At 43.7% G+C, this 19,217-nt stretch overlaps 1 pseudogene; it reads left to right on the top strand.

Moving 5' to 3' along the window:
* The first annotated feature begins 23 nt into the window (after window positions 1–23).
* The window catches only part of LOC129693895 (oocyte zinc finger protein XlCOF6-like), a 32,422-nt pseudogene continuing 13,228 nt past the window's right edge, over window positions 24–19,217 (top strand).

The following is a 19,217-nucleotide window of genomic DNA, read 5'->3' as shown; positions in this document are numbered from 1 at the left end:
GATGTGGGGAGATTGATAGTGAGAGAGAGTGAGAGAGAGAGAGAGAGAGTGAGAAACACAGAGACAAAGAGATAAAGTCACAGAGAGAGTGAGTGAGAAACAGACACAAGGTGCAGGAGGAGGCCATTCGGCCCTTCGAGCCAGCACTGCCATTCATTGTGATCATGGCGGATCGTCCCCAATCAATAACCCGCGCCTGCCTTCTCCCCATATCCCTTGTCTCCACTAGCCCCTAGAGCTCTATCTAACTCTCTCTTAAATCCATCCAGTGACTTGGCCTCCACTGCCCTCTGTGGCAGGGAATTCCACAAATTCACAACTCTCTGGGCAGAAAAGTTTTTTCTCACCTCAGTCTTAAATGTCCTCACCTTTATTCTAAGACTGTGGCCCCTGGTTCTGGACTCGCCCAACATTGGGAACATTTTTCCTGCATCTAGTTTGTCCAGTCCTTTTATAATTTTATGTTTTCTATAAGATCCCCCTCATCCTTCTGAACTCCAGTGAATACAAGCCTAGTCTTTTCAATCTTTCCTCATATGACAGTTCCGCCATTGCACGGATCAATCTCGTGAACCTACGCTGCACTGCCCCAATCACAAGGATGTCCTTCCTCAAATTAGGAGACCAAAACTGTGTGAACACGCGTTGAACTGCAGGTAAGCACTAACCAATGTTTCCAGCATAGCGGGCCCGTTAAAACCCGCTGAAATTGTCAATTTTTGCGCTAGAAATAATTATGGAAATCGGGATAAGCGTGAGAGACATTTAGCCTATTTCAGAATTCCAAAAGTGAGGAGAAATGACAGTAGATAGAAACAAGAGCTGAAGGGACAACAACAGCCAGAGTGCTTGGCGAACATTGGCCGTTTGCTCACTGCATTTCAGCAAGTAAGGCATTGTTTGTGTTTTTTCTTGATTCCTTTGGCATCTAAAAAGTTTCAGAAGTGATAAATCTGGCTGTAAATTTTTTTAATCGCCCATGGTTCTCAAGTGAGTTTTTACATACAAAATGAAAACGCATCTGAAGAAAAAATTACAGCTAGATTTATCAGAGACTTTTTAGATACCAAAGGAATCAAGAAAAACCACAAATAATGCCTTATTGTTGAGCAAACGCGATAATTCCCAATATTTTCAATTCCGATATATGCACGGCCAATGTTCACCAAGCACTTTAGCTGCTGTGGTCCCTTCAGCTCTGCTTCTCTTTACCTTCATTTCGCTTCATTTTTGGAATTCTAAAGTTGTGTACATGTCTCTCATACTTACCCCGACTCCCACAATTTATTACAGCGCAAAAACCCAACATTTTGGCCGTTTTTAACAAGTAGAAAAGTACGTGTTTCTTGCATTAATAACATATACTGGAAGTTACAGATGTCCTCCAGATGGATTGAGCGGCTCTGTGCGTCAAGCCCTATGACCCAGTAACCTTACGTGCAACCCCCCTATACTGAAATCCTCTTGTTATGAAGGCCAACATTCCATGAGTTTTCTTCACTGCCTGCTGTACCTACATGCCAACTTTCAGCGACCGGTGTACAAAGACAGAGAGTGATCTTTGGATTGCTTCCAGTAGCTAAAAATAACCTAAAAATAAATTGGATAGTTATATGGACGGGAAGGGAATGGAAGGTTATGGTCTGAGCACAGGTATATGGGACTAGGGGAGAATATGTGTTCGGCACGGACTAGAAGGGTCGAGATGGCCTGTTTCCATGCTGTTATTGTTATATGGTTACCTCGTGCTAGTGAGGACAGGAACAGGACGAGATAGTGATCTGAATGTGTGGCTGAGGAGCTGGTGCAGGGAGCAAGGATTTAGATTTATAGGCCACTGGGATCTCTTCTGGGGTAGGGGTGACCTATACAAAAGGGACGGGTTACACCTTAACTGGAGGGGGACTGACATTCTGGCAGGCAGGTTTGCTAGGGATACACGTGTGGGTTTAAACTAAATAGTGGGGGGGGGGGAGGGATTGACAAATTGGGAGTATAAAGATGGAGTTGAAGGGGAAGTGAGTACAGGAAAAATTACAAAAGATTCCCGAATTAATGGGAAGGAAAACTCGAGAAGGGATAAAAGAGTACGGTCAGGGCCAATTGTGAGCGGTGCGAGGGGAGAAGTGAATACGGAGGTCAACGTACTGTATATGAATGTACAAAGTATAAGGAATAAAGTGGACGAGCCTGAGGCTCAGTTACAAACTGGCAAGTATGATGATGTGGGAATTACTGAGACATGGCTGCAAGAGGGCCAGGGCTGGGAACTGAATATTCAAGGGTATACCTCTTATCGAAAAGACAGACAGGTGGGCAGAGGGGGTGGGGTTGCCCTGTTGGCGATGAATGAAATGCAGTCCCTTGCAAGGGGTGACATTGAAACAGGAGATGTGGAGTCAGTATGGATAGAACTAAGGAATTGTAAGGGTTAAAAGACCCTCAAGGGGACTAATCTACAGGCCCCCAAACAGTAGCCTGAACATGGGGTACAAGTTGAATCAGGAGTTAAAATTGGCATGTAATAAAAGTAATGCTGTGGTTGTTATGGGAGATTTCAACATGCAGGTAGACTGGGAAAATCAGGTTGGTACTGGACCCCAAGAAAGGGACTTTGCAGAGTGCCTTCGAAGTCCAGAACAAGGGGTCACAGTTTAAGGATAAGGGGGAAATCTTTTAAGACCGAGATGAGGAAAATATTTTTCACATAGAGAGTGGTGAATCTGTGGAATTCTCTGCCACAGAAGGTAGTTGAGGCCAGTTCATTGACTATATTTAAGAGGGAGTTAGATGTGGCCCTTGTGGCTAAAGGGATCAGGGGCTATGGAGAGAAGGCAGGTACAGGATACTGAGTTAGATGATCAGCCATGATCATATTGAATGGCGGTGCAGGCTCGAAGGGCTGAATGGCCTACTCCTGCACCTATTTTCTATGTGATGGATTCTTTGAACAGCTTGTATTGGAGCCTACCAGGGAAAAGGCAATTCTGGATTTAGTGTTGTGTAATGAACCGGATTTGATAAAGGACCTCAAGGTTAATGAGCCATTAGGAGGCAGTGACCATAACATGGTCATGTTTCATCTACAATTGGAGAGGGAGAAGGATAGATCGGAGGTGTCAGTGTTACAGTTGAATAAAGGGGACTATGGGGCCATGGGGGAGGAGCTGGCCAAAGTAGACTGGAAAGAAACACTAGCAGGGATGACAGTGGAACAAAAATGGCAGGTATTTCTTGGAATAATACAGAAGATGCAGGATCAGTTCATTCCTAGGAGGAAGAAAGATTCCAAGGGGAGAAAGAGACGACCATGGCTGACAAGGGACGTCAGGGACAGTATAAAAATTAAAGCGAAGAAGTACAACGTAGCAAAGATGAGCGGGAAGCAAGAGGATTGGGTAATGTTTAAAGAACAACAGAAGATAACTAAAAGGACAATATGGGGAGAAAAGATGAGGTACGAAGGTAAGCTAGCCAAGAATATAAAGCAGGACAGTAAAAGCTTCTTTAAGTATGTGAAGAGGAAAAAAATAGTTAAGAACAAAGATGGACCCATGAAGACTGGAAAAGGTGAATTTATTGTGGGGAACAAGGAAATGGCAGTTGAGTTAAACAGGTACTTTGGATCCGTCTTCACAAAGGAGGACTCAAACAATCTTCCTGATATAGTAGTGTCCAGAGGATCTGGGATGACAGAGGAACTGAAGAAAATCCACATTAAGCAGGAAATGGTGTTGGGTAGACTGATGGGACTGAAGGCTGATAAATCCCCAGGGCCTGATGGTCTGCATCCCAGGGTACTTAAGGAAGTGGCTCTAGAAATCGTGGGTGCATTGATGATAATATTCCAATGCTCTATAGACTCAGGATCAGTTCCTGTGGATTGGAGGGTAGCTAATGTTATCCCACATCTTAAGAAAGGCGGGAGAGAGAAAACAGGGAATTATAGACAAGTTAGCCTGACATCGGTGGTGGGGAAGATGCTGGAGTCAATTATAAAAGATGAAATAGCCACACATTTGGATAGCAGTAACCGGATCGTTCCGATGGATGGATTTACGAAGGGGAAATTATGCTTGACTAAACTTCAGGAATTTTTTGAAGATGTAACCATATAACCATATAACAATTACAGCACGGAAACAGTCCATCTCGGCCCTTCTACACCGTGCCGAACACTTATTCTCCCCTAGTCCCATCTACCTGCACTCAGATAACTAGGAAAATGGACAAGGGAGAGCCAGTGGATGTAGTGTACCTGGACTTTCAGAAAGCATTTGATAACGTCTCACATAGGAGATTAGTGGGCAAAATTAGGGCATATGGTATTGGGGTGGAGTGCTGACATGGATAGAAAATTGGTTGGCAGACAGGAAACAGAGAGTGGGGCTTAACGGGTCGCTTTCGGAATGGCAGGCAGTGACTAGTGGGGTACCGCAAGGCTCAGTGCTGGGACTGCAGCTATTTACAATATACTTCAATGATTTGGATGAAGGGATTCAAAGTAGCATTAGCAAATTTGCAGATGACACAAAGCTGGGTGGAAGTGTGAACTGTGAGGAGGATGCTATGCGAATGCAGGGTGACTTGTACCGGTTGGGTAGTGGGCAGATGCATGTCAGATGAAGTTTAATGCGGATAATTGTGAGGTTATCCACTTTGGTAGCAAAAACAGGAAGGCAGATTACTATCTAAATGGATCAGTCTGAAGAAGGGTTTCGGCCCGAAACGTCGCCTATTTCCTTCGCTCCATAGATGCTGCTGCACCCGCTGAGTTTCCCCAGCAATTTTGTGTGCCTTCGATCTTCCAGCATCTGCAGTTCCTTCTTGAACACTATCTAAATGGCGTCAGGTTGGGAAAAGGGGAAGTACAACACGATCTGGGGGTCCTTGTTCATCAGTCTATGAAAGTAAGCATGCAGGTACAGCAGGCAGTGAAGAAAGCGAATGGCATGTTGGCCTTTATAGCAAGAGGAGTCGAGTATAGGAGCAAAGAGGTCCTTCTGCAGTTGTACAGAGCCCTAGTGAGACCACATCTGGAGTATTGTTTGCAGTTTTGGTCCCATAATTTGAGGAAGGACTTTCTTGCTATTGAGGGAGTGCAGCGTAGGTTTACAAGTTTAATTCCCGGGATGGCGGGACTGTCATATGCTGAGAGAATGAAGCAGCTGGGCTTGTACACTGGAGTTTAGAAGGATGAGAGGATATCTTATTGAAACATATAAGATTGTTAAGGGTTTGGACACGCTAGAGGCAGGAAATATGTTCCCGATGTTGGGGGAGTCCAGAACCAGGGGCCACAGTTTAAGAATAAGGGGAAGCCATTTAGAACGGAGACGAGGAAACACTTTTTCTCACAGAGAGTTGCGAGTGTATGGAATTCTCTGCTTCAGAGTGCAGTGGAGGCAGATTCTCCGGATACTTTCAAGAGAGAGCTGGATAGGGCTCTTAAAGATAGCTGAGTCAGGGGATATGGGGAGAAGGCAGGAACGGGGTACTGATTGGAGATGATCAGCCATGATCACATTGAATGGTTCGAAGGGCCAAATGGCCTACTCCTGCACCTATTGCTTATTGTCACACACTTAACCTGTCCAGGTCACCCTGCAACGTCCTAACATCCTCTTCACTGTTCACCCAGCTATGTGTCTGCCTTCAAGGGACCCACATTTGACTTTGCTACTCTTTTTCCCTTAACATATCTAAAGAAGCTTTTACTGTCCTTCTTTATATTCCTGGCCAGCTTCCCCTCGTACTTCATCTTTTCAGCCCGTATTACCCGTTTTGTTTCATTCTGTTGTCCTATGACATTTTCCCAATCCTCTTGTTTCAGGCTACTCTTTGCTGTGTTATACATCTTTTCTTTTAGTTTTATTCTATCCCTACCTTCTCTTGTCAGCCACGGTTGCCTCCTACTCCCCTTAGAATCTTTCTTCCTTTTTGGAATGAAATGATCCTGCGTCTTCCGGATTCCTGCCATTGCTGTTCCACCGTCATTCCTGCTAGGATCCCCTTCCAGTCTACCTTGGCCAGCTCCCCTCTCATGCCTTCATGGTCCCCTTTGTTCAGAGAGAGAGGAGAGACACAGAGAGACAGAGAGATACGGACAGAGAGAGAGTGAGAGAGAGTAACATAGATAGAAAGATAGAAAGTGACAGAGAGAGAGACAGAGGGGACGGAGAGAGAGTGAGACGGAGAGAGAGAGACAGAGGGAGAGTGAGAGACAAAGAAAGAGAGTGAGAGGGAGAGACAGTGAGAGGGAGAGAGTGAGAGACAGATAGAGAGAGAGAGACAGATAGTGAGAGACAGATGTATATATAGAGAGAGAGACAGACAGCGAGAGAGAGAAAGCAGGGAACAGCGAGAGAGAGGAGATGGGGAAAGACAGAAAGAGTGAGAGACGAGAGAGAGAGAGAGAGGGACAGAGAGAGAGAGAGAGAGAGAGAAATGGAGAGAAAGATAGACAGATGCAGAGAGAGACAACGAGAGAGACACACACAGATAGAGACAGGGAGAGACAAAGATAGACTGAGGGAGAGAGAGATAATAAATAACCCACTGATAATAAATATCCAGAAAAGAGCACTAAATTTTTGGAATCACCTTAAATCTAGCCCCCCAGATACCCTCCAGTTTAAAACCCTTCAAACACAAGAGGGGAACCCAGAAAAGAGTTCCCTGTGTCAGTTGGTACTGAGACTAACTACCCCTATTCAGTTAAACCCTATCCAGTTAAACCCTGACCGGCCCCAGATCAATACTGACCCCCAATCACCAGTTAGAGTGAACCAAATGATCAAACAATGTAAAGAAACGTATTTGGAACATTGGGATAAAGAAACCAAAAGCCAAAGCAGATTAGAATGTTACCGTGCCCTAAAAAGAGATTATAAATTGGCAGACTATCTCTCAACTGTTCGAGACATAAAGCAGAGACAGACCCTCACCAAATGCAGGTTAAGTGACCACTATTTGGCAGTTGAAAAAGGAAGACGGAAGAGATTCTGGCAACTGCGGCCACTGTTTGACAGATGAGGTTGAAACAGAGGTGCACTTCCTCCTAAAATGCAAAAAAAACTTGACAAAACAAGGAAAGCATACTTTGACAAACTCAGTGTGGCAACCCTGATTTCGAAGTATTGTGTTGTACTGCTTACAGCTGCTAGAACATGTAGCAATTTATAAAGGGCTATAGGCCAGATACACAAAAATGCTGGAGAAACTCGCGGGTGCAGCAGCATCTATGGAACAAAGGAAATAGGTAACGTTTCCGGCCGAAACCCTTTTTCAGACTGATAGGGGGTGGCAGGGAGAAGGAAGGATAAAGGAGGAGGAGGAGCCCGAGGGCTGGGGGATGGGAGGAGACAGCTCGAGGGCTAAGGAAGGGCAGGAGACAGCAAGGGCTAACAAAATTGGGAGAATTCAATGTTCATGCCCCTCGAATGCAGGCTCCCCAGGCGGAATATGAGGTGCTGTTCCTCCAATTTCCGGTGTTGCTCACTCTGGCAATGGAGGAGACCCAGGACAGAGAGGTCGGATTGGGAATGGGAGGGGGAGTTGAAGTGCTGAGCCACCAGGAGGTCAGGTAGGTGATTGCGGACCGAGCGGAGGTGTTCGACGAAACGATCGCCCAACCTCCGCTTAGTCTCCCTGATGTAGATCAGCTGACACCTAGAGCAGCGGATGCAGTAGATGAGGTTGGAGGAGATACAGGTGAACCTCTGTCGCACCTGGAACGACTACTTGTGTCCTTGAATGGAGTCGAGGGGGGAGGTAAAGGGACATGTGTTGCATTTCTGGCAGTTGCAACGGAAAGTGCCCGGGGAGGGGGTGGTACGGGAGGGAAGGGAAAAATTGACCAGGGAGTTGCGGAGGGAGCGGTCTTTGCGGAAGGCAGACATGGGGGGAGATGGGAAGATGTGGCGAGTGGTGGGGTCACGTTCGGTGGGGCACGAACAGGCAGAGACAATGGGTCTACCGGGACAGTCAGGTTTGTGGATTTTGGGGAGAAGGTAAAAACGGGCCGTGCGGGGCTGGGGAACGATGAGGTTGGAGACTCGGTCGGGCAGGGCGTGGGAACTGATGAAGTCGGTGATGGTGCTGGAGATGGTGGCCTGGTGCTCGTCAGCTATAGGCCTATTGCGAGATTATGTACAGGGACATATCTATCCATGCACTGTATACTTGTATTTATACTTATGCATCTTAAATATGTATGTCATGTTTTATACTTTGGCAATATAATGATGTATTTTTTATCATGCCAATAAAGTTTTTAAATTGAAAATAAATTGAAATTGAAATTGAATTGAGAGAGACAGACAGAGCGAGACCGAGAGAGAGAGAGAGATTGAGAGAGAGAGAGAGAGAGGCAGAAAGAGACAGAAAGAGAGAGATATAGAGAGGGAGAGACGGAGAGAGACAGAGAGAGGGAGACAGACAGAGAGACAAAGACAGAGGGACAGAGAGCGATATAGAGAGTGATAGACAGATAGAAACATAGAAAGAGAGAGATGCAGACAGAAACAGAGGGGGAGAGACAGGCACAGAGAGTGAGATAGAGGCAGAGAGAGAGAGCGTGAAGAGAAAGATTGAGAGACAGAGGGAGAGATGGAGAAAGACAGAGAGAGAGAGAGAGCGAGGGACAGTGACAGAGGCAGAAACATAGAAACATAGAAATTAGGTGCAGGAGTAGGCCATTCGGCCCTTCGAGCCTGCACCGCCATTCAATATGATCATGGCTGATCATCCAACTCAGTATCCCGTACCTGCCTTCTCTCCATACCCCCTGATCCCCTTAGCCACAAGGGCCACATCTAACTCCCTCTTAAATATAGCCAATGAACTGGCCTCAACTACCCTCTGTGCAGAGAGTTCCAGAGATTCACCACTCTCTGCGTGAAAAAAAGTTCTTCTCATCTCGGTTTTTAAAGGATTTCCCCTTTATCCTTAAGCTGTGACCCCTTGTCCTGGACTTCCCTAACATCGGGAACAATCTTCCTGCATCTAGCCTGTCCAACCCCTTAAGAATTTTGTAAGTTTCTATAAGATCCCCTCTCAATCTTCTAAATTCTAGAGAGTATAAACCAAGTCTATCCAGTCTTTCTTCATAAGACAGTCCTGACATCCCAGGAATCAGTCTGGTGAACCGTCTCTGCACTCCCCCTCTATGGCAATAATGTCCTTCCTCAGATTTGGAGACCAAAACTGTACGCAATACTCCAGGTGTGGTCTCACCAAGACCCTGTACAACTGCAGTAGAACCTCTCTGCTCCTATACTCAAATCCTTTTGCAATGAAAGCTAACATACCATTCGCTTTGTTTACTGCCTGCTGCACCTGCATGCCTACCTTCAATGACTGGTGTACCATGACACCCAGGTCTCGCTGCATCTCCCCCTTTCCCAATCGGCCACCATTTAGATAATAGTCTGCTTTCCTATTTTTTGCCACCAAAATGGATAACCTCACATTTATCCACATTATACTGCATCTGCCAAACATTTGCCCACTCACCCAGCCTATCCAAGTCACCCTGCAGTCTCCTAGCATCCTCCTCACAGCTAACACTGCCCCCCAGCTTAGTGTCATCCGCAAACTTGGAGATATTGCCTTCAATTCCCTCATCCAGATCATTAATATATATTGTAAATAGCTGGGGTCCCAGTACTGAGCCTTGGGGTACCCCACTAGTCACTGCCTGCCATTGTGAAAAGGACCCGTTTACTCCTACTCTTTGCTTCCTGTTTGCCAGCCAGTTCTCTATCCACATCAATACTGAACCCCCAATGCCTTGTGCTTTAAGTTTGTATACTAATTTCTTATGTGGGACCTTGTCGAAAGCCTTCTGGAAGTCCAGATACACCACATCCACTGGTTCTCCCCTATCCACGCTACTAGTTACATCCTCGAAAAATTCTATAAGATTCTTCAGACATAATTTACCTTTTGTAAATCCATGCTGACTTTGTCCAATGATTTCACCACTTTCCAAATGTGCTGCTATCCCATCTTTAATAACTGACTCTAGCAGTTTCCCCACTACCGATGTTAGACTAACTGCTCTGTAATTCCCCATTTTCTCTCTCCCTCCCTTCTTAAAAAGTGGGGTTACGTTTGCTACTCGCCAATCTTCAGGAACTACTCCAGAATCTAAAGAGTTTTGAAAGATTATTACTAATGCATCCACTATTTCTGGAGCTACTTCCTTAAGTACTCTGGGATGCAGCCTATCTGGCCCTGGGGATTTATCGGGCCTTTAATCCATTCAATTTACCAAACACCACTTCCCGGCTAACCTGGATTTCACTCAATACCTCCAACTCCTTTGACCCGCGGTCCCCTGCTATTTCCGGCAAATTATTTATGTCTTCCTTAGTGAAGACGGAACCAAAGTAGTTATTCAATTGGTCCGCCATATCCTTGTTCCCCATGATCAACTCCCCTGTTTCTGACTGCAAGGGACCTACATTTGTTTTAACTAATCTCTTTCTTTTCACATATCTATAAAAACTTTTGCAGTCAGTTTTTATGTTCCCTGCCAGTTTTCTTTCACAGACAGAGAGATAGAGAGAAAGAGACAGAGAGATAGAGAGACAGAGACTGAGAGAGACAGAGACTGAGAGACAGTGAGAGAAACAGAGAGAGAGACAGAGAGAGAGACAGAGAGACAGAGAGAGAGATAGAGAGAGAGACAGAGAGAGAGACAGAGAGAGAGAGAGACAGAGAGAGACAGAGTGAGAGAGACAGAGATTGAGAGACAGAGGAGAGAGAGAGAGAGGCAGAGACAGAGAGAGTGAGAGGGACAGAGAGAGAGACAGGAATTTGACAAAACAAGGAAAGCATATGAAAAAGCTACTTATCTTAACTACTAAACCAGGTTCGCTTCTTAATAAACAGACACCACACAAACTGTTTGGTAGACCAGTTCAAAACTTTACTTAACATTGGCCGATGGAAGGGAGGGAGAACTCCAGTCAAGTGCCAACACAGACACTTGACTGTGCTCAGCCACCTTCTCTGAACAACAGAATTACATTGCTTTAAATAGGGTTTTTTTGTTCCCTTAACACCTTCCACAGACATTAATCATGTCAGAGGTACAGGAAAAGGTTTCCACAGAATGCATCACATCAAACCTTTTTTGCCTTATCTCCAAATAGACCACCCTAGCTCTTTTTGCTGCTTCCTCTGTCATTTGGTCCCTCATAAATATAGGTTTACAAAGATGTGACTGGCTATTCCTCCCTTCCTTTATTGCCTCCTCCCCCATAAACATTGGTCATTTGGTTTATGGCATCTCACTTCAAAGATTTGACCAGCTATCTCTCTAGCTGCTCCTCTGCCTGTCACTTGGGAGACAATGTTATAGGATTTATTATCTCACACACCCACAACCTGAGGAAAGCCTAATTTGAGACTAAATATAAGCTGTAAGCTAGCCCAGAAACCAATTTAATATCTTCTTATATTTTTAACTAAAACTCGGCTTCATCATTCCATCCTTTTATCAAAATTTTGATAACAACTACAGTCCTTCCTGAGTACATACGAAAGACCATAAGCATCTCATCAGACAAATTAATAGTACACTAGTAACACAATCAATTCATAGTGGACAATCGTTTCACAAGTCCCTCCAAACATTTTAAATGGCCACCAACCTCCCCCGGACGTGACACTAATATACTACCATAGGACAGGAAAAGGATCATAAAAATTGCTCAGCCTTTATTCGGCTTCATTTGGAATTCCCTGTGTGCTGGTGTAACTGGTTCATGCTTCTCTTGTGTGGCACTGCATTTGCAACATAACAATGCCCTGTCACAAATATACTGTTTCCTTAAAATACACCAGTGCCTTGGTTGTGGCAAAAACAGGTAGATTTAACTGGCCTTTGCAGACCTCTTACTGTCTGTAGTCAGGGTATCTTTGCTGCGCTTGTCATGTTTGACTTCAATCTTGTTTAAAAGGAGGTGTGTACCATCCTTTAAATGTGGGTTAGTCCGCAAGTTTGCCATTCTGAAGAAAGTTCAGTCCATGTGGGCTGGGCCACCCCAGAATAAAGGAACATCAATAGCCCATCGTCCTTGTTTCCACAAACTGTTCACAGTCAATCAAATGTATCCAGCGACGATGATCTTTCATCTTTACAGCAGTTCATGTTGTTAGCAACACTTGGTTGTTTCTTTCAACAGTCTCAATTTCTTCTTGTCCCAGCACCCCCGTCATCGTATAGCTTTTATGGCTCCCAGCAAAGCTCCTCCAACCTGGGAATGTAGATCTGGCAAGACATGGGTTAATTGCCGACCATACATAATTAGTTAATTGCCCAGGGCCTGTTGGTGGCTTCCCCCCCACTCTCCAGGGGCAATAAAAAGTTGTAAATCTTGTTCACCAGCTGAGTTTCTCCAGCACTTTTGTCTACCTTTGATCCTTCATGTTCCTTCCTAACACTTACTTCGCTGTGAATTTATTCTTTAATCCGATTATATCCGAAGAGGCTCTCCCCACCTAAATATTCAATTCTCCAAATATGTTCTCTTCCCCAATCTACTTTATCTTCTCACCTTTTATCCCTCATTGTGAGTTCCCTCAAACCTCCTTTTTGTAAGTCATAAGACAATTTTTCATCTACCTTCATTTCTCTCACACAGCACATGCTACAGCAACATCTTTTTGTTTGCTTCAAAACAGTAATCTTGCTTCATTTGCATTTTAAAAGACAACCTCTGTTATCATATCAAAACAATCTTTTCCAAAAGAACTCATTCAGAATCAGTAATCAATAATACATTTTCTTTTCTCTGTAATTTTGACATTTACAATCTCATTTAACACTTTAATCGGGATGAGTCTTTTTTAAACTTGGTTCAAAAGATTTATAATCATATAATCAAAAGATTTATAAACACATTTTATCCATCGAGTATAGCTCCGCACCCCATTCATGCCTGTTTCTTAACGGACACACCATAAACTTTGTAGATTTGCATTTTAAAGGACAACTTCTTAAAAAGTGACACACAACTTTGCTCATTGCTTCGAATTTCACACATTCCACATACAAAAAACATTGTTTTACAAGCAGTACATATACAAAAACATTGTTTTACCAGCAGTATATAATATTTCATCTTCAAAGACGTCTCTTTGTAATTTACTTTCCCTTTTTCTGACAAGACTTCTGTTTACCAAAATCCTGGTTACCTAACCCTAATTGGACATTGATTCAGATCATGATTAGTCAGACTCCCCTTGACTTTTCAGTCTCCCTATCCTATCCTCATTTCTCCATTGAATTTTCCTTCATCCCCAATTTTTATAACATAGTTGCTTGTCAGAAAAAGGATTTACCTCCGGGGTAATTTTGTTTTGCAATCCCCATTGACTCTTTCCACCATCCCAGATACCTGTGGGTGGTGTGTACAGTGAATTTCTGTCAGATATTAAAATGTGCACATTTTTCCTTAGTAATAGTGGTTGGTAGAGCTTTACTCCACCTACTAAATAAATCTAAAATCAATACGCAATATTTATAACACTGGGCCCTTGGCATTTCAATAAAATCAATCTGTATGCATTCAAACGATCGTGATGGCATTGGCGTCACCCCTGAGGGTATCCTAATTGGTTTGCCTGGATTATTTCATTGGCAAATTTTACATTCAGAGGCCTGCTTCAGTGCCTCTTCAAATTTTCGGGTGTCACCACATTTCCTTTGTTATCCTATCATTCCCTCCTTACCAGCATGGGTAAGACGGGTAAAAATGTATCGTATACACCAACTTGTCCAAGCGGGGTGTGCTGAATCAATGGCACAGCCCTCTTGTTTCCATAGTTATTTTTATATATAAGAGGCGTCCCTCTGTAATGTACATACCTCCCTCATGTTTGGCAGGACCGTTCTATTTGCTAGCATCTGTTTAGCTGCTGTCACTATGCATTTGGATGTACAGGCTGCCTGTTTGGATACACTATCGGCAACTCATTGCCTTTTGCTATAGGGTCCCCAGCACCAGTGTGTGCAGTACATTTAATAATGACCAGCTGTTCTGGTAGCATCAATGCCTTAAACAAATTACACACAGAAAGGGATTCCCGTGCTCCCAATCCTGGAGAGCTTTGTAAGGTCAGAACTTCAAGTTATAGGGATGTTACTGACGGAACTGTCCCAGGTAAAGATGCCATTGCTACTGGTAGGGCATAGGGAGGTGGACATCTCACAAGATTATCTAACTCCTCCTCATTTTCATTACCAAATAGGGTCGTCGTGCCAGACATGAAGTCTCCTCCAGAGGATTTACCAGTACTGGGTTTATTTTTTACGAACCATCACCTGTTTCTCACCTCCTGCCTGTCTTTTAATTCTATTCTCTTGTTCCTCTGCCCACTGGCATTCTAGTTGCAATAATTTCCATCCTTTCCTAGTGCTATCCTTGTTTCTTAACTCTATCTAGCAAAGTTACAAAATTGTGAGATTTAAAAAAAATCAAATCTGCAATTTATCCCATCAGATAAAGCATAACAATAAGTTTAATTTGACACCTAATTCACTTTCATATCTCAAGTAATAAAAAAAATTATGGCCATTTTCATACTCGGAAATTAGCATCTTGTTCCCTATTGATTTTCTATGGACATAACAAAAAAGCTGTGATCATGGACCGTCAAAAGCCCATAACCTTCTTAAAAATTAAGAGAACTGAATGAAATTTTCAGTTATCATAGATTGAACCATTCTGACACAAATATAAAATAATCTTACTTGGATGACCTGAAATTAAAGCATATAATTAGTTAGTTACCCAATTGTAGCTAATTTCAAACTTCAATTACTAGATCTAAACATCTATCCATTTCTTAATAAATGATTAACATTTTTAAATAGCCTAAGTGTCCAAATAATATTCACAAATAATTCACAATAAAACATGATTTTTAAATCTCATTTACATCAATTTATAGGCCAAATGGAAGGAATTTAGTGTTCAATTGCTGTAAATTAAAGTCTATTTTAAATCGGCTTTCTAGTGGGTTCCTGTCTTCCTTTCCCATATCAACACCTCTGCTTATTTAATTGTCTCGACATTCCATGTGCCCCCTACAGGCCAGGCTTCATCCCCAACCATTTGGTCAACTTGTAACTTAACATTCTAAATTTCTTATTATACATAGGATTCAAATAACACATATATAGGACCGGTATCCATAGCATTCCCCATAGATAGATAGAAAGAGAGAGAGAGAGAGAAAACAGACTTCTTAATTCCGAATCGTTCCAAATATATCAACCAGGCCGACCCACTAAATGAGACCCCAGTTTCTCAATTTGGCTGACTTTTTAATTCCTTAATATACGACCCAAGTGTCTCAACGAAGCAGACCCGCTAACCGAGACCCCAGTTTTTTTTCAACTTGGCAGACTTCTTAATACTGTAATATACAACGTCACTTATTTCTCAACCCGACAACTCTTCGGATGTCTCAATAAGCCAGACACACACCTCAACCCCCGTATCTCAACCCGACAAATCACGGATATCTCAACAAGGCTGATGAGCCCTTAGTAGAGAGAGAAAAAGAAAACAAAGAGAGATAGACAGAGAGAGAAAAAGAGAAAGAGAAACCGCTCAAGTCCTTCTTAAAAATATACACAATTCCGTCTTAAAAATACATACACAATTCCGTCTTAAAAATACATACACAATCCCTTCTTTAAAAAAAACCATATAAAGCCCAACTGGTCTTACCTTTGTCTGTTGCTAAGAACCTCGGCAGGGAACCAATTCAACCTCTGATGAAGGATCACAGACGTTCCCGGGAGTTTCTAGGGAGTCGGTCTTACAAGGGGGCCGATAGAGCTCAGTTATCTCCCTTCCAATCCCGGCAACCTCCGCAACCTCTTGCACAGTCAGCCGTTGATGTGGTCCCAGCGAGGCCTGCATAACTACGCCAATGAAAAAGCTACTTATCTTAACTACTAAACCAGGTTCGCTTCTTAATAAACAGACACCACACAAACTGTTTGGTAGACCAGTTCAAAACTTTACTTAACATCGGCCGATGGAAGGGAGGGAGAACTCCAGTCAAGTGCCAACACAGACACTTGACTGTGCTCAGCCACCTTCTCTGAACAACAGAATTACATTGCTTTAAATAGGGTTTTTTTGTTCCCTTAACACCTTCCACAGACATTAATCATGTCAGAGGTACAGGAAAAGGTTTCCACAGAATGCATCACATCAAACCTTTTTGCCTTATCTCCAAATAGACCACCCTAGCTCTTTTTGCTGCTTCCTCTGTCATTTGGTCCCTCATAAACATAGGTCATTTGTTTACAAAGATGTGACTGGCTATTCCTCTCTTCCTTTATTGCCTCCTCCCCCATAAACATTGGTCATTTGGTTTATGGCATCTCACTTCAAAGATTTGACCAGCTATCTCTCTAGCTGCTCCTCTGCCTGTCACTTGGGAGACAATGTTATAGGATTTATTATCTCACACACCCACAACCTGAGGAAAGCCTAATTTGAGACTAAATATAAGCTGTAAGCTAGCCCAGAAGTCAATTTAATATCTTCTTATATTTTTAACTAAAACTCGGCTTCATCACATACTTTGACAAACTCAGAGTGGCAACCCCTGACTAAAGAACTAGATAATACATCAAAACTAAGAATAATCCTTGGCGAAGGAAATACGACACATCTTGGTGCACAATACGTAACAGCATGCCATAACCTGAGAGACGGTGAATGACCAACATGCACATATGTACGCACACACTAATCAACATTAACTAACACTAAGAAATTAATACTGAATTGCTAAACTTGCTATTGTGTTGTACTGCTTACTGCTGCAAGAACGTGTAGCAATCGATATAGGTCTATAGGCCTATTGCAAGTTTATGTACAGGGACATATCTATCCATGCACTGTATACTTGTATTTATACTTATGCATTTGAAATATGTATGTCATGTTTTATACTTTGGCAATATAACAATGTTTTTTATCATGCCAATAAAGTTTATTAATTGAAAATTGAAATTGAATTGACAGAGAGTGAGATAGAGACAGAGAGAGGGAGAGTTAGGGAGAGACAGGCAGGGAGAGAAAGCGAGAGAAAAAGAGACAGGCACAGAGGGAGAGAGAGACAGACAGGGAGAGATAGACAGAAAGACAGAATGAAAGACAAAGAGGGAGAGACGGAAAGAGAGAGAGAGAGAGAGAGATATACAGTGAGAGACAGTCAGAAAGAGAGAGATAGAGGGAGACAGAGGGGAGAGAGACACAGAGGGAGAGAGAGGAGAGAGAGAGAGGGAGAGAGAGAAAGAGGGGAGATGGAGAGAGAGAGAAAGAGGGAGCAGGAGAGCGAGAGACAGAGAGAGTGAGGGACAGAGGGAGAGAGAGACAGAGCGAGAGAGGGGGCAGAGAGAGACAGAGAGACAATAGGTGCAGGAGTAGCCCATTCAGCCCTTCGAACTAACACCGCCATTCAATGTGATCATGGCTGATCATCCCCAATCAGTACCCCAATCCGGCCTTCTCCCCATATCCCCTGACTCCACTAGCCCCTAGAGCTCTATCTAACTCTATTAAATCCATCCAGTGACTTGGCCTCCACTGCCCTCTGTGGCAGAGAGGTCACAGGGAGAGAGAGAGACTGAGATAGAGACAGGGAGAGAGAGAGAGAGACCAAGAGAGAGACAGGGAGAGAAATTCCGAGAGAGAGAGACGGAGAAAGAGACAGTGAGGAAAAGAGACAGAGAGAGTGAGCGAAGAGAGATGCAGAGAGGGAGGGACAGAGCGAGAGATAGAGAGAGAGAGACCGAGAGAGAGAGAGAGAGAGAGAGAGATAGAGAGAGAGAGAGAGAGAGAGAGAGAGAAGAGAAGAGAGAGAGAGAGAGAGAGAGAGAGAGAGGGGTGGGAGGGAGAGAGGGAGGGAGAGAGAGGGAGGAGAGAGAGAGAGAGAGACAGAGAGAGAGAGAAGAGGCAGAGAGGCAGAAAGAGACTCACAAAGAGACTCACAGTGAGGGTGAGAGAGAGGGAGAGAGAGAGAGAGAGGCAGAGAGAGAAAGTGCTGGAGTAATTCAGCGGGTCAGGCAGCATCTGTGGAGAAGATAGGCACAGAGTGCTGGAGTAATTCAGCGGGCCAGGCAGCATCTGAGGAGAGAATGAAAGAGTGATGTTTTGGGTCGAGACCATTTGGATTCATGTAGTTTGCTGATGCAGCACGGAAACAGGTCTTCCAGTGATCACCCCGTACACTAGCACTATCCTACGCACATTAGGGACAATTTAACAATTTTGCTGAGGCCAATTAATCTACAACCCTGAACATCTTTGAAATATTGGAGGAAACCGGAGCACCCAGAGTAAAAACCCATGCAGGTCAAGGGGAGAACGTACAAACTCCGCATAGACAGCACCCGTAGTCAGGATCGAACCAGGGTCTCTGGCTGTGAGGCAGCACCTATACCGCTGAGCCACTGCGCTGCGCAGAATTATATAATGATATCCTCCGTCATAAGAACACCAAATAAACATATAACAACAATATAACATTTACAGCACAGAAACAGGCCATCTCAGCCCTTCTAGTCCATGCCAACTGAGTTGGATGATCAGCCATGATCATATTGAATGGCGGTGCAGGCTCGAAGGGCCGAATGGCCTACTCCTGCACCTAATTTCTATGTTTCTATGTGCCGAACACTTACTCTCACCTAGTCCCATCTACCTGCACTCAGACCATAACCCTCCATTCCTTTCCCATCCATATACCTATCCAATTTATTTTTAAATGATAAATACGAACCTGCCTCCACCACTTCCACTGGAAGCTCGTTCCACACCGCTACCACTCTCTGAGTAAAGAAGTTCCCCCTCATGTTACCCCTAAACTTCTGTCCCTTAATTCTCAAATCATGTCCTCTTGTTTGAATCTTCCCTATCAATGGGAAAAACTTATCCACGTCAACTCTGTCTATCCCTCTCATCATTTTAAAGACCCCTAGCATCCCCCCTTAACCTTCTGTGCTCCAAAGAATAAAGACCTAACTTATTCAACCTTTCTCTGTAACTTAGTTGCTGAAACCCAGGCAACATTCTAATAAATCTCCTCTGTACTCTCTCTATTTTGTTGACATCCTTCCTATAATTGGGCGACCAAAACTGTACACCATATTCCAGAATTGGTCTCACCAATGC

Source organism: Leucoraja erinacea, unplaced genomic scaffold (assembly GCF_028641065.1).
Source record: "Leucoraja erinacea ecotype New England unplaced genomic scaffold, Leri_hhj_1 Leri_463S, whole genome shotgun sequence".
Classification (NCBI taxonomy): Eukaryota; Metazoa; Chordata; class Chondrichthyes; order Rajiformes; family Rajidae; genus Leucoraja; species Leucoraja erinaceus.
This window is presented reverse-complemented; position numbering and strand designations above follow the sequence as displayed.